Source organism: Artemia sp. Qi Xiang Cuo, chromosome 10, assembly GCF_049724085.1.
Source record: "Artemia sp. Qi Xiang Cuo chromosome 10, ASM4972408v1, whole genome shotgun sequence".
Lineage (NCBI taxonomy): Eukaryota > Metazoa > Arthropoda > Branchiopoda > Anostraca > Artemiidae > Artemia > Artemia sp. Qi Xiang Cuo.
The window spans coordinates 12,499,172-12,507,629 of NC_142803.1; positions in this window are offsets into that span (position 1 = coordinate 12,499,172).

Genomic DNA, 8,458 nt, shown 5'->3' on the forward strand with positions numbered 1-8,458 from the left:
GTCCCTTGGCTTGAACAACAAGGAAAATATATTTGATTGAAAAGTATACAAAGCGGCAGCAACTACAATATTCTGCATAACTGGCAACCTCCTTTCTGTTTTTTCCTTCTCCACAGACAGCGTGGCACTAGAATATCATAGAAAGTCGTTCAATTGTGTCATTTTAAAGGAAATAGTATAAAATAAGAGCCACTTTTCTGATGGGAAACGCCATTGCATATCAGGATAATAAACATGTCAATGGTATTGTTATAATCGATAACTGGCAATTCTGCAATTACTGGCATCCTTCTTTTCTGTTTTTTCCTTTTCCACAGGAGCGTGGAACTAGAACATCGTAAAGAGTTGTTCAATTGTGTCATTTTAAAGGAAATAGTATAAAGTAATAGCCACTTTTCTGATGGGAAACGTCATTGCAAGTCAGGATAATAAACATGTCGATGGTATTATTATAATCGATCTTTTAAGCTCTATAGGAACATTTCAAATCCCCGCCCCCCAGAAAACGCAATGTCATAACTATTCTCATAGATATCTACTTATGTAATATGCTACCATTTTTAACGTAGTAGTTTTTGATTTTTGTTACTTCATCATTTATTAACTGGGTGGTTATTGTCTCTAATGTTTTCGCTAATTTAACAGGTTTTAGCAACTCAGCTCTGGACGTCCCCATCCAGTAAATATAAGAATGATATATTCAAAACAATAATCATTGTAACTCAATATAACAAAAGTTATGTACTTAAGAGTACATACAGTTACGTCATTTTGGCTAGGACTGCAGCTCAGATTATTTTTTTTTTCGTCATTGTAGATAAAGAACGATATTTAGTTCACAGTAACTGAAGTACCATAAGGAATCAATATATAGACTACTGTTGCCAACCAGATAATATATTACAAACAAGAAAAAGTCTATGGGTTTTTCTTGTTTGGAATAGTAAGAGACGAACTTCAAAGAATCAGGGAGCCTAAATGCAAAATGTCCCATGGTTTATTCTTTAACAGGTTTCAGCCATCTCTACAGCCTTTCTATCGATTAAACTTACATAATTCCTATCTAAAAATTACTAAACCCATCCATCATATTAGTTTAATGGTGTGCTTTGTAGTTCAATTACTATAGGCTATAGTTCGTTCTTTGAAATAATAAGAAATTACGGCCTAAATTGCTTTTTGAAAGTAAAAACCTATTATTAATGACAACTTCAAGAGCCATTTTATACAAAAGTAATTTTCATGACTAGGTTTACTGTTTTTGCTACATATTTTGTAACCACAGAGCACACCAAGTAACAAGTGCCATTTATACCATAGATTCTTTGTCTAATTAATGATTCTACTGTTATTCTTTCACGGTGAAGGCTTCTAAGAAGATTGATACAGCAGTAGTAGGCATCCCCTAAGTAGAGCTGGGTTATTACTTTGACCTAAGGATTAAGATAATGTTGATTCGCTTGCTTCTATTACTAGTATTAATTCAAAGCATTATCAGCTATATGAATTTGCAAAAGATAGTAATTTTCCAAACATGGGTATCTAAAACAAAAACACATTGACAAAAGTTTAACGGGGGAATATATAGACTTGGGGGGGGGGGTGAGTCCTCAAGCAATCGATAAAAACAAATTCTAAAAATGCGCTCATGTAATATGAATTAAATTTCAGTTTACTCTGACTTCAAGGTATTAAACATACATAAACTTTCCATATAATTTACAGCAATTATATATTTTATTTTCGTTTTGAAGTTGGTTATGCTATTTCAGAATTCTCTTTTGGGTCTTGGTGGTAGATTTTTCAATTTTTTTAATTAAAAATCGATCCGTTATAATATTCAAAGGTCAAACAGCTTTGGTTTGGGTTATTACAAACAGAAAAAAGCCTATGGCCTTTCCTTAATTGGAATAGTAAGAGACGACCCGTTCTTTACTATATAAAAATAAATAAATAAATAATAATAAATAAATAATGAAAATTGGAGCCGTATGGCCTTTACTATAGGCAACGCTATAGCGTTGACTCATATACTATATACAGTCATATATAGAGGTCTGTCGTGTTGACATATACACGACAGATCTCTTTTTCTTTTCCCTGTTGCTTCAGTTATTATGAGATAGACTTCGGTTATTTTACAAACAGGAAAAGGCATATGGCTATTTCTTAATTGGAATAGTAAGAGACGACCTGGTCACATCCTATTATTAAGACATCACTGATCAATCTTTAACATGATTCCTTACGTAAAATTACTGTAAAGACATATTAACAAACTTACTCGTTTTTCATCAACTCTTCAATCTTTCATCTCAATATATAAGCCAAGTTCGTCTAGTGGTTAGGATCCAACCATGATATCGATGATACTTACAAAATTCCCATCTACAGTATCGATCCTTTATGTCAATCTTCGGAGGCGCGGGTTCAAATCCTACTGCTGGTATACGATTTTGACGTCATTGATCAATGTTTAATATGAAATATGCAATTTTTCGTAAAAAAACTGATTCTATTTTAAAAATAATTTGTTTTAATTACAAAGGTTTTTAACCCCATTAATTTCCTTTAAAATGAGCCATTAAACAAATCTCTATGATGTTCCAGTACCAAGCTATTCTCTGGAATTACTAACCCATGCTATAATTAAGTGGCGTATACAAGTGAGTATAGGCAAGAGGTCGTTCTTTTTTATATTTCAGGTGGGCAAAGGTAGTTGTTGTATATACTTGGCTTCTTTCAGACAGGTTCACCACTAATGCTGCTGTACAGTTACTACAGATTGTGTAATATTATATCCTGACATATTCCCCACATTTTAATAGTGACTGTATATCTAAATTAAAAGTATTCAAAAACTAAAGTTGAATTATTGACTTATCCATTCAGCATTGTTTGAAAAAAAATATCCAGAAAATCTGAACTGTTCTTGGCATCGTTGAGGCAGAAACATTAAATTAATTAAAGATTGCCAGTGATACTAAATGCAACGGAAAATTGACTCCTTTCAAAAACTACCTTCCCCTTTGTATCTTTGTTAAAAAAAGAAAAAATAATTCTATAAAAATTACTGAAGCGTTTTCTTGTGTAAATCAAGGTAGGGGGAGAGGGTATACATTTCTGGAGGAGGGGGGTACACTGAATACTATTTTTATGTAAATATTTCCCTTTACAAACGAAGCTTGGTCTCCTAGTGCTGCTTGATAAAACTGATAAAAATAGAAATTGTGTTGAGTGTGAGAATGGGTTGGTACCGCTTATAAGTGCACCCACAATTTCTAATTTGTAAGACACATATAAATGTTTTGTTTAAAGTCACTTTATTCTATTCTGAGCAGACATTTTGTACAGCGTGCAGATGCAGAGATAAATGTCCCACAAGTACCGCTGGCGTTGTGTGAAATGTGACTAATTTCAATCGTAATACTTACAACATTTATGCCAATTCTTTTTTTAAAGCTGCTTAAAAGAATTAATTAGAAAAACAAAATAGCAAGAAGTCAGCAAGGCTGGTCTATATTAATGGGTTAGTATGTGACTCCGAAACGTAAGGAATAAAATGTTATCAGCACTTATTAGGCATTTCAAAGACAAATAAGAGAATCAGAGTTTCAATTAAATACTGGAAATAAAAATTAAAACAATTAAATGATTCCTGGAGTGTATCCCCCTCCACCAAATTCCATGACCAAAATACAACCAATTTGACCTATCTAACTTTAGTACGAATATCATTATAAAAAGCACTAAGTCTTATTTTCTTTTTCAATGGTTTGCTTTTATTCAGGAAAATATATTCAGTATATATCTACCTTCTCATTCTTCAATGATTCCATTTCTGTCCTATTTGAAGATGTGGAGGAGGGTGTATTAATTTCCACTCTTGAAATTTTAAAAACAAGAGAATCTTGAACTGATGGGTTTTAGGAAGTAAAAGCACCTTAAATATCAGGGGAAGGGGAATTTTACCTGAAAAAATGACATAAGAAATAAGTTGCTACCAGAATCATGATAAAGATTGATCAATGATGTCATAATCGTAGATTGTAGCATGGTCTTCTTTTACTATTTCAATTAAAAAAAAGCCATAGGTTTTTTCCATAGCCATAGCCATATTGCTGATAACATTTTGTTCCTTACGTTTTGGAGTCACATACTAACCCATTAATATAGAACTGCCTTGGTTGCTATTTTGATTTTTTAATTATTTCTTTTAACCATCTCTAAAAAAAGAATTGATATAAATTTGGTAAGAATTATGACTGAAATTAGTCAGATTTCACACAGCGCCAGCGCTAACAAGGAAGATAGGAAACAGAAGAAAAATAGGGATTCATTACACTTCATAACATGTTCCACATGAATATTTTTCCAAATATACTGCCTTTCAAACCTTATCAAGTAAAAGTCTGAGCCTAGTTAATAACAAGATTGACAAATTTTCTATGCTTCCTGTTTTGCCGTACTTTACGGGTTAAACCAAAAAAGTTTGGTTCCAGGATACAATAATAACTTTGAACTAAGATTAAAAAAATTTTGGTTCCAGGAGACAAAAAACAAAATGAAATTTAAAATTTTCAGTTATTTTTCTAGTTTAAATTAATAAATTAGTATTATTGGTTAGACATCATAAATATTTTTGCAGTTTACATAATAACTTTAGCGATTATGAACTGAAAACTAAACTAAAAAAAATGAATTTTTTCTTTGGAAAAATATACGACAGCAATTTAGAGATACGTACTTTACAGGTTAAGCCAAAACAGTTTGGTTCCAGAATACAATAATAGCTTTGAACCGAGATGAAATAAAATTATTGTGTTTAAATTTACAGGAATTATTCTAGTTACAAATCACACATAAACTTTTTTGTTAAAACCCCTATAAGAATTACTGCATATTACATACCTATATCCAAATGCTTTTTATAGTATTAAAAATTACACTTTCTGCTATAGTGCTATAGAAAAGGGCAGAACCGTTGATAGGACGACACTATAGAGATATGTACTTTACGGGTTAAGCCAAAAAAAAAATTGGTTCCAGGAGACAAAAAACAAAACTAATTCTAAAATTTTCAGGTATTTTTCTAGTTTGAATTAAAAAATTCGTATTATTGGTTAGGCTGCAACCCAGACCATACCTAATTACAAACAGAAAAAAACCTACAGTTTTTTCTTCTCTGGAATAGTAAGAGACAAGCCTCAAAGAATCAGGCAGCTAACTAATTTCAATGTTTGCTCTTCAATCGTTCGTTATAATTAGTGATGTCGTGGTGCCAGTGGCTAGCAGGATCAGCTGTTAACCGAAGGTTGGTGATTCAAGCCCATCCGAGGTTAATTTCTTTTAGTTTGTAATTCAGCTATCAATAAAAGCGTGATACCAATGATACTTACGCAATTTCCATTTATAGTATCGATCCTTTATGGACTCTTACTATACAGTTCGTTACCACGAACTGTTTGACTACAGATCGTTCTTCAATTTAAATCTCTTTTAGTTTGATATTCAGCTATCAATAAATCCCATTGATAGTATCGATCCTTTATGTAGCTAGCTACCACTGTAACCCGGATGAAATCCTTACTGTATTGTTAGCTATCGGTGAAACCCAGATGAAATCCTTACTGTATTAGAAACAGGAAAAAGTCTTAGGCTTTTTCTTAATTGGAATAGTAGGAGACAACCTGGCTACAACCTACGATTATGACATCATTGATCAATCTTTAACACGAAATTATAATATTATTTTAGCTACTATGGGCTGGAAGTTATTTCTTTACTGTAACTGTATTACAAACAGAAGAAAGCCTATGGCTTTTTCTTAATTGGAATTGTAAGAGACAACCTGGCAACAACCTACGATTATGACATCATTGATCAATCCTTAACACGAAATTCTAATCTCATTTTAGTTACTATGGGCAGGAAGTTTGTTCTTTACTGTAATTTTTTTAGGAGTTATCTTTTAATATAAATTCAGTTACTATGGACTAAAGTTCGTTCTTTAATGTAAGTAATGCAACCTGGATTGACAACCCATATTATGTAAACCCTGATTACAAACAAGAAAAAGCCTACGGCTTTTTCTTCTTTGGAGTAGTAAGAGACGACTCTCAAAGAACCAGGCAGCTAACTAAGTCTAATATATGCAATGGTTTGTTCTTCTAATGATCGTCTTTTGCTATAACTTTACCACGAACTGTTTGATTGCTTTAAAAATCAAATATCTTTGAAAAGACTGCAGTATGAAAAGACATCAAAAATGCAGTTTTTAGTGGAAACATTTATTCTGTTTTAAAAATAATTTGTTCAAGTTACAAAAGGTTTTTAACCCCATTAATTTCCTTTAAAATGAGCCATTGAACAACTCTCTACAATGTTCCAGTGCCAAGTTATCTATGAAAAAAAAAATGCCGTTTAGGCAGAATGCTGTAGTAGCTGCCCCTTTTCTTGATTTTCAAGGTAATATATTTCCCTTGCTTTTGAATCTAAGGGACACAAACTTTCCTATACAGGTATTTCAAACAAGGCGGTTCTAATGGTGAACTTTTTGTTTTGATTTGCCTCTTTTTTTTAGGAGTTATAGGTTTTTATATTTCTTAGCACTGAACGTGATCGTCTCATTCTAGGTTGCTAGCTACCACTGCAACCCGGATCAGTCCTTTATGTAAGCTTTATTAACCTATACTATAGTTAAGTGGCCTGTAAAATTTAGTATAGACAAGTGGTCGTTCTTTATTATATGCTATCACCGTAGATGACGTCTTGACTATTACAATAGAGTCTATTTGACACTTCTTTACCATAGAGTCTACTTTGACCCTTGAACCATTTTGTCAGTTGAAAATTTTAATGCTATATTATTTTCAAGGATTTCAAAAAGAATTTGACATAATGCAATATCCGTCGGATAGAGCTAACAGATATTAGGACAACATTGGCAAGTAACCTGCTACCCAATTTTTTTTTGAATGTTTACTCAGATTGTTATAGGTGAGTTTATTCATCATAATTTCCTTGTCAGATCTAGTTTCAGAGTATTTTTCAATAGTTGTCTTGTACTTTTCAGGACAGCTTGTTCTACAACACAGAGCATTTTTTTTGCCAAATATTCAGTAAAACTAAAAGAACTGTTTAAAACACAGTTAGATATACTTTTTTCTTGAGGAGGAATCATACAAAGACATATACTAATAACCCAAACAGGTTCGTTTCCGCCATAATTGAAAAACATTGCTTTTCCTTCTTTGTTCATAGGTATGCTTGTATATATATTTTGATTACTGCTACATAAACTGCAATTGCTCCTTCCAAAACTAATATACGAATTTTCTAAGAAGTACGCCTCCGTATATTCACTGTGTTGTCTGGAATTTTCCATTGCATCTATAAACTGATCAAATGTTGCCAGTCCATAGCTTGGAAGCTTTTCATTAAACTGACAACATTTCTTTTGGATATTACTATGAAGATTTGCCAGGGCATTTCAAGCCAACTTTTCAACAGCGTCCGCTCTTTCAAAGAGAATTTTAATCTGTAATTTTGAGTACTTTTCGTAATCCTGGTAAAACATTCGTAAGATGTTTCTAAATTTACGAAGATCAGCATGCATTTTTGCCATCTTCTTCGACTTCTGAATGTAATTCTTCACTTTGCCCTTATGCGTTCTTTGGTAAAGCCTCGCAGAGCGTTTTAATTTTTTCATTATAGCTTTTGTCACCCCAGAGTCTACCCATTATTCTCGTAGCAACTTTTTTCTTATGTTTGTTTCGGTAATCTTTATCATTATCATACCGTTCCTTGCTCTTTTGTTTGGCTGTCTCAATTTTTGCATGTCTATAAACTTCAACATTATAATAACACTGTTTGTCACTATCAATTTTTGCAAGTCTATAATCTTCATCATTGTGATAACACTCTTTGCTGTTTTGTTTGGCTCTCTCAATTTTTACTTCTCGATACGCCTGGTTGGTTGAATACCTTTGCTTTTCTCTTTTTTAGATACTATCTCTGTTTTTTGTGTAGTACTGTTTTTTTTTAATTACGTATAACTCGCTTAGAAGGCATCTTATTACTATAAATAAACAATAAATAATCTCTTATCTAATTATCATTTTAGTCTTGTATCAAGTACCCATAACTTAAAAAAAAATAAAACAAATTTTTAAGTTTTCAGGTATTTTGTTAGTTTGAATGAAAATATTAAAATTATTGCTCAGATATCATAAATATTTTTGTGGTTTACACAATAACTTTAGCGATTCTAAACTGAAAAATAAGATATATAAAAAAATTGAATTATTTGGTCTGGAAATACATATTAAATCCCACGTCGGGTAGTTATAACCTAACCAAAAATAAAACTAATTTTAAAATTTAAAGGTATTTTTCTAGCTTGAATCGAAAGATTTAAGCTATTGATCGGATACCATGCATATTTTTGCAGTTTACA